Below are 7448 nucleotides of genomic sequence, written 5' to 3'. Positions count from 1 at the left end.
AAGCTCAACTATTCACTAATATTGGTAAAACATTTACGCGCGTTTATAACATACCTTATATACTTTACGCACAGCGACTGGGTTAAAATTTATTCAATACCACATCACCTGGAAGTGAGAACGCGACAAAGCATTCCACAAACACGAACACCCGAGTGCGGAGCAATCGGAGAGTCGGCTCACCAGCAGCGAGCTCACGGCCCAAAGGGCCCTAGTGCAGCACGCGAGTGATGCAGCACGACTCAGTGGAGCCTTGGAATAGGGGCCCACCCTTGCTGAAGAGAAGTCTCAAGTCCCCAGCGCCAAGAAGATGAAGACGATGGAGACCTCGTAACCGCGAAACTCTTAAAAGACTCAATAAAAGTTTTCACTCACTCACTCACTCAATACCATTTGCCTCAGTTCAAGTACTGCTTGGCCCAATAAAACTTGTTCTCTACGAATTGCTTAGTTGTTGCATCGTGTCTATAGTAAACATACATCTCTTTATGAACAATCGTTGTCTACAGGCGAGACAGAAATTTTTTGTATCACTGACTTTCGTTTCTGAGTAGCGATGTTTTGGCTAAATCTCTTAAGGGAACTCTTAATTACCGAAATCCAGTATCCATTGTTCGATTAGAGTAGAAAAGGAGGGCCAGAAATAAGACTGACGCACGCTCAAGGTCAGCTTGTTTACCTTACTGTCGATATACGGCTGTTTATTATTTCTCACTAGATTTATGAAAACATTGCAGGAATTTTGCACAATGTCACTCTTTGCCGAAATAAATATAAAGCCTAAACCTGAACGCCTAACGAACCATTATGGGCTTGTTTCCCACAGGGTACGTTAGGAATTAAGCCTTCACGGGCATTGCATCTCTATTCCACGGTTTCATTATCTTTATAGCACAGGGTGCGAATGACACAGTGCGATGCAGGTTACCAGACAACAGAGACGAGAAAATACTCATCCCTGTGCGTTTCTGGAAGGCATGCAGGCAGCAGCTATTGCGCTGGTACCTTCGATGTATTAAAGCCGACGTGTTTGACCGGCAGGTCAAGTTTTCGACGTTCGCCGACAGTGCGCTCGGCTATCGTTGTGTTTTGAGTGTAGCCCGTTTTTTGGGCATTGGTTCACTCAGTAAAGAATTAGTTTCGTGGTTCACAGTTTCTGCTACAGTGTTTTTCAACGTCACTACCACATATGGTTCCTCGCACACGTCACCACGGAAGGCGACGCGCTCCCGAGCCTAAACGAGACGGAGCACCGGACGGCGCGAGACATAATCCGCCGCGCAGAACAGGGCAACGCCTCTCGCACGATAGTGAACACTGCTCGCGCAGAACGGGACAGGCTCACCAGATACAGACCTAACCAGTGCTTATCTAAACGCCAGAAGGATATACCCACCGCCGAGTCCCTAATTGAACAGGAGCCAGGCCATCGCCGGGAGACAGCTCCAGAAGAACACTTTCCCTAATCCATTCCGCCTGAAACGTATCTTCCCAGATAAGCATTAGGGCGACACGTGCAAATAGTGCCAGGAAGGACCAGCAACAATCAAACACATGCTGTGAGAGTGCAATGTAGTGGTAGGAAGGATGGAAGTTGCTTCGGAGACCCTGTCGTCGAAGCGGGCCGCCACTCTGCGCAGCTCAGACCTCAGAATACAGACGTGGGCAGTCGAGCAAGCCCGTGAGGCGGCGTTGAGGCTGGGCCTCGACGTTCCCCCGGGGGAGTCCTGAGCTCGCGTCGTGTTAAACCCTGCCGGAAGTACAATAATGTTGTACCCATCCGTCCAAATACCACGCAGATCGCACCAAGGTAATGCTGTTCGCCATCGCTTGGAGATATTCAGGTTATTTTTTGCGTTCCACATAATTGCATAATAAGTCCTAATTATCTATTAGCATCTCAATTATTAAAATTAGATTAAAAACGTCAACGAGAAAATTGTAGAGCAACATGAAAAACTCCCGATAATGCTTTCTGTTACTCAATACGTGCTACATAAAAGTGTTTTTCCGAGCGTGGAAGGAGCCCGTGAATACAAAAGAAAAATTAGATTATGGGGTTTTACGTGCCAGAACCACGATATGATTATGAGGCTCGTCGTAGTTCGGAACTCCGGAAGTTTGTACCACCTGGAGTTCTTTGACGCGCACCTAAGTCGCGCTTCCCTAAGAACACTCGACACCCTCTAGCACCGCCGACGTGAAGCCTGAGCGTGGCCTCCGAGATGCATGGCGCGGCGGTGGGTGCGAACGCTGGGAAACGCGTCAAGGCTGTTTCGCGTGCAACGACGGGCGCAAAAATTACCTTTGCTTACGCGCACGTCACTGAGAAATTTTAGCTGCAAGCTTTCACACACGTCGACGACGGCGCGACAATGTGAGCGGCGCCCAAATTTGCCCCCTGCTCTGAACGCATCCACCTCTATGGTTACAATAAAACAACATGGACATTTTTCCCATATTTGATTTCGTTATCTGGTTTTAGAAATGAAATAAGTAGCATGCTTCGTTATCTTTAATGGGGTTGTACCTTTGCAATCGCTTAGAACGCGACTGCGGAGACGCCGCACAAGACGTCGCAAAGTAGACGTGGGCAGATGAGCCCCTATTTCGACGGCGTTTGCTGTCGGCCCACTCTAAATAGCGCCTATCGCTACGACTCCGCGACGGCGCGACCAACTTGGCGGAATGCAGTCAGTGGGAGCTGTGACGGTCGCGGTGGCCTCGGAGAGACGGAAATCGCTGTGTTGCTGAGCGGAAATGGCGCCATGCAGAACAGGCTTCACGCGGTAACGGGGCTCCTCTATTGCGCTTTTTTCTTTTACAAGCTGCATCTAGTGAAACTGCCGGGAAGTCTGCGCGTGTCCTCCGAAACCATCAGTTTTGGGTGCTGTTGCCTGCCAACGCTGAGAATTGTTCCCTCACATGCTGCGCACAGACAGACACACAGACAGACACACAGACACACAGACAGACACACAGACACACAGACAGACACACAGACACACAGACAGACACACAGACAGACACACAGACACACAGACAGACAGACAGACAGACGGACAGACAGACAGACAGACAGACAGACAGACAGACAGACAGACAGACAGACAGACAGACAGACAGACAGACAGACAGACAGACAGACAGACAGGCAGACAGACAGGCAGACAGACAGACAGGCAGGCAGGCAAGCAGGCAGACAGACAGACAGACAGACAGACAGACGGACGGACGGACGGACGGACACGTGCGTAAATGCCCTAAGAATGCTAACGCCAATAAAGGAACCACCGGTGCCTGCGAACGCCTAGAATTTTTCTCTCACGTGCCGGACACCCAGTGGCACATACTCAGTGAGCCGAGTTGGCTAGATTTTATTTAAGAGGTGCGCATACCAAGAAAACTGAAGGCGCGCCTCGCTAAAGCGTTGACGTGGAAGTGGTTGAATGAAAATCGCCACATACCAAAGTGCATTTGTAGCACAGCCTGCTCTCAGTGCCGGATTACTGTGCTTGAGGAACCCTTGCGACGCGAGTTCAATTCCACCGAGCATCGGAGACATTTAAGATATTTTTCGTCATTGTGGAGCGTCCATGACGAAAAAGTAATGTTTGTTACATATAGTCTGTTCTTTTTAGTTGCGCCACATTTTTTTAATGAGCTGTGGCAAATAGCCAAATTATAATGCTCCATCTATATTACTCTATGAGGTAGCCATTACTTTACGATGAGGTAGCGCAAAAAATTAGGTGGAGTCTCCCTTAACGGGAAATGTCGAGTATATGTAGAATTATATTGCTTTCTACGTGGTGCGAAGCGTATATGTTAGGCAATGGGCATGTCTTGGATTGTACTCCTGAGGCATGTATAAATAAATGCTGCATACTACATCCGCATACTACATCCGCAATGATTATGCGTGGCATAATCATTGTCACGCATAAAACTTTCCGTATGAAGCCGGGCGCCATATATTGCTGCGCATGTCGACATTTCTCGTTCAGGGAGGCTCTACCTTATTTGTCTGCGCTATCTTCGGCACGGCATAACGAACGCGTCAATTACGTCATAGGCAATGGAGGGGGGATGGCTGTGCGTGAATGCGCAGCCTAGTCGCAAGGCCTCTAGTTCGTGGACCGCTTTTGTCACCTTCCATCCCCACGGGTCGGGTTTTGGCAGGATGTCCCATACTACTTGCTGTGCTGCCCCCCTTTTAGTATAGGCTTAACTGCTTGTGGGCTTGATTTAACCTCCTCCATTTTGCTTAAGTCGTATAGGGTAGGGTAAAAGCGGACGGGCTCGTAGAATGTGTTGCGCCGGTGCGCCCATTGTGATCGCGGACAATGGGTCGTTTGTCGAGATACTCGGGATGACACCGATAAGCCGCGCCCGCAATACGCTTAAACTGCGCATTCGCGCCCTGTATTGAGAATGGGCATTTTTTGCAACGCATGGAATTTTTTTACCCCCTTTCATGTAATGCTACGCATTAAGAAATATACGCAGGAAAACATGTGGGCAGCCAGGGTGCGCACGGCGTTTTATTGGGTTTGTGTGCGTCATCTTGTCAGTCTAGATGGCTACCTTAACTTACTTTGTATAACCGAAAATACTCTTCTCATTATCGTTGTTTGAGTTTCAAAATAAATATGACCTGCCTGCAAGAACAGTATATGTAATTCAGTACAAGAAGTATTCCACCAATATTATCGTTCTTTTTTTTCTTTACACGATGGCACCTATTTGCTTCGCTGGACAAATTACGCTCATCAACAGTGCGAAACTGTGAGCCAGAACGAAAGGAGAAAATCTGCATTAAATTTTGGCTGATCATTTTATTTCTTGTTTCTGAGACGGACGCCGAATCGTCTAATGTGCAATGTCACAGCCGAGTCCTTCGTGAGGTGCGACTCTTACGGCTAGGGGCATAACGGCATTATTCAAGTTGAATTTTCCCTGCATGGATAGGCCAGCGTGCACTATGGAACATCACTACATAGCTGTGTAGACTTTTCTGTGTGACGTTTTGATGGAACATTGCCACTGTTTACTATGTCATCCCTTCTGCTGTTGCTTTCAGACATTTGATAATCTGTGGAGGAGCGGTGGGTGCTACGCGTTGATTTTAAACGGAGGCGCTCCGCTGTTGGTTCCGTCAATCTCTTTGTAATTAACTGCAGGGAAATGGTAATATATTCTCTTAAAAAAACACTTTTGATAGGAAAAACTGACGATGTTTATATTTTAGATGAACAAATGTCGGCTAAACATGGCATCTGTCAGTAAACCACGCAATGCCATCACGCTTTCTTTTTAGTTTTTCTTACCACGTTCGGCTTGCATTGGGCCAGACCATTTGACACTACCGGTCCGCCAATTGTGGAATTGACCGCTAATGCCACATTTATGATGCATTGCTACTAGAACACAGTAATTACGTATCGCAGCGACTACTTATTTCCTTAGGAAATGCGTATAGGGCCGTCAGAAATGTTAGAAAGAGATGTCAGAAAACCAAAATAAATATTTGTCGACAACTGAGACCGACAGCGCAGGACGCACTAGCCACAAGCTTTCAACTCATCATAGTGCAGAGACTGGCCAGTGCAGCGTCAAATGTTTCTGTTCATTGCCGAAAAAGATGAAAACAAGCTAGTTTGCAAGAGCACAACCATAACGTAACAGTAATTATGAAATTAAACACGCTGTATATACACACGTGAGCCCAGACTGATGGCTATCACTGAACTTTAGGAGTTTTCTGCATTTACACGGTCAGCAAGGCGGTGACCTCGGCCAATCAATCTCGCCGCGAATACTGTAGTAGAATTTACCCTGCCCTATAGTGGAAATTTGAAGGCTGGCGAAGTTTTCAAAACTCGAGTGGGGGAGGTATACCAACCGTATCAAGCAGTCTTCACGTCGCGAGCGTTGGCGTGGCGCGGCAGAACAGTCCCCCAGGCAACCTCACGCGCTAAAGGACGCCGCTCAAATTATCAGGGTCTAAAGCCGACATGCAGACATACTTCTAAGCGTGCAAACATTTTACACTGGAGAAAAATCGAATGAAAAGCTCGGGCTGATTCGTTCAAAGGGATCTAACATGGATGTGAGCAGCAGCGGAAAACATTGACATCAACACCCGACCTCACCAAGCATGCGACCTCACGCAACCTCAATTTCGCGCGTGAGGTTGAGCTAAACCTTGTCGACATCAATCAGAATTTCTACCAATCGCCAACCTGCCCTAACTTTGTGAGGCGGCCCACGTTTGGCCACACGTACTGAGGGGCCGCAATGGCTAGATTTATGAAATAATTGAAACATAAAAAATTACGCTAGCAATTATAAGCACTCCTTATGCGAATTTTCAACGTCGTCGTAATGTTCCTTGTAAACTCTATGCGCGATAAGATACCGCACCGTTTGATGTAGGCGTGTGAGAAAGTGTGCGAGGGTAAACCGATAATTATGGTGGCTCGGTGCACGCCTGTTTTCCCGCGCGCTCAGTTTTCGGGGACACGTGATCGAGCGCGTGGCAGGAGAGAAGAGGGCGATTTTGCTCCTCTATCCGTTCCGTGCCTACGCTTGGCTGCCCACGCGGCTGAGTGCATACGCGGCCCGCGTGCCGTATTTTTAAGGTTCTCTACGGCGAGTGCAAACGCCGAGAGCGAGCTGAGAGGGCTGTGACTCCATGAGCATTGTTCTCCCAATGTTGGAGACCGTGTATTCTGAAGTTTCAGACGCAGTGAACTGAAGGGCCACGCGAAGAGTTCGCTTCTCTCTGACTGAGTTCTTTGTCATGCCAACGTTTTTGCAGCTGGTGTCGTTGTCATTCAGTGAGATGTTTCATTAAAACTTCTTTCTGGGCGAGCTGGTGCATACTTGACAAAAACATTGTAACAGCGCAAACACATGCAACCACAAAGTATCTAGGACGAGACACAAGCGCTGTGTCTCGTCCTTCATACTTTGTGGTTGCATGCCTTTGCGCTGTTACAATTTTTATGTCATGAGTGGATGTGTTCGTACTTGTTAATTTATTCAGTAAGTGAAAGGTTAACTGCAATCTCTATGGCCGATCATTGCACGAACCGTTACTTCGTGTACTTGTCTTATGCTTTTTCTAACAAGGGCTGCGCCTTTCGGGTGAAACTGTGACATTTGTGTTAAGACATTACGCGGGAACCATGGCAGAATACAGCTGCAGGTGGCCCTTTGTGTGATTTTCTCTCTGTAGCATGTCAAGTGAATTTGAAAATTCAGTCATAAAAACAAGAAGGTACTATACACCCTGAACCCTGCTTCGAAGCAGCTATTGTGTGTATCATTTCAACGAACAAAATAGGATCCCACGTCTGGCGTGGAAAAGCAGAAACACTGCCATAAAAAAATAATAAAGTACCGAATTTATTGTCATGTGAAGTCGCGGCCAAAAGCAAGCA

At 47.5% G+C, this 7448-nt stretch overlaps 1 long non-coding RNA gene across 1 annotated transcript in view; it reads right to left on the bottom strand.

Annotated features, from left to right (window-relative positions):
* LOC129386461 (uncharacterized) overlaps positions 1–7448 on the bottom strand; it is a 42374-nt gene that overhangs the window by 16444 nt on the left and 18482 nt on the right. The gene's annotated exons all lie outside the window — the stretch shown is intronic.

This window comes from Dermacentor andersoni, chromosome 4, assembly GCF_023375885.2.
Source record: "Dermacentor andersoni chromosome 4, qqDerAnde1_hic_scaffold, whole genome shotgun sequence".
Lineage (NCBI taxonomy): Eukaryota > Metazoa > Arthropoda > Arachnida > Ixodida > Ixodidae > Dermacentor > Dermacentor andersoni.
The sequence above is the reverse complement of the archived record's forward strand: the minus strand, read 5'-3'. Positions and strand labels throughout refer to the sequence as shown.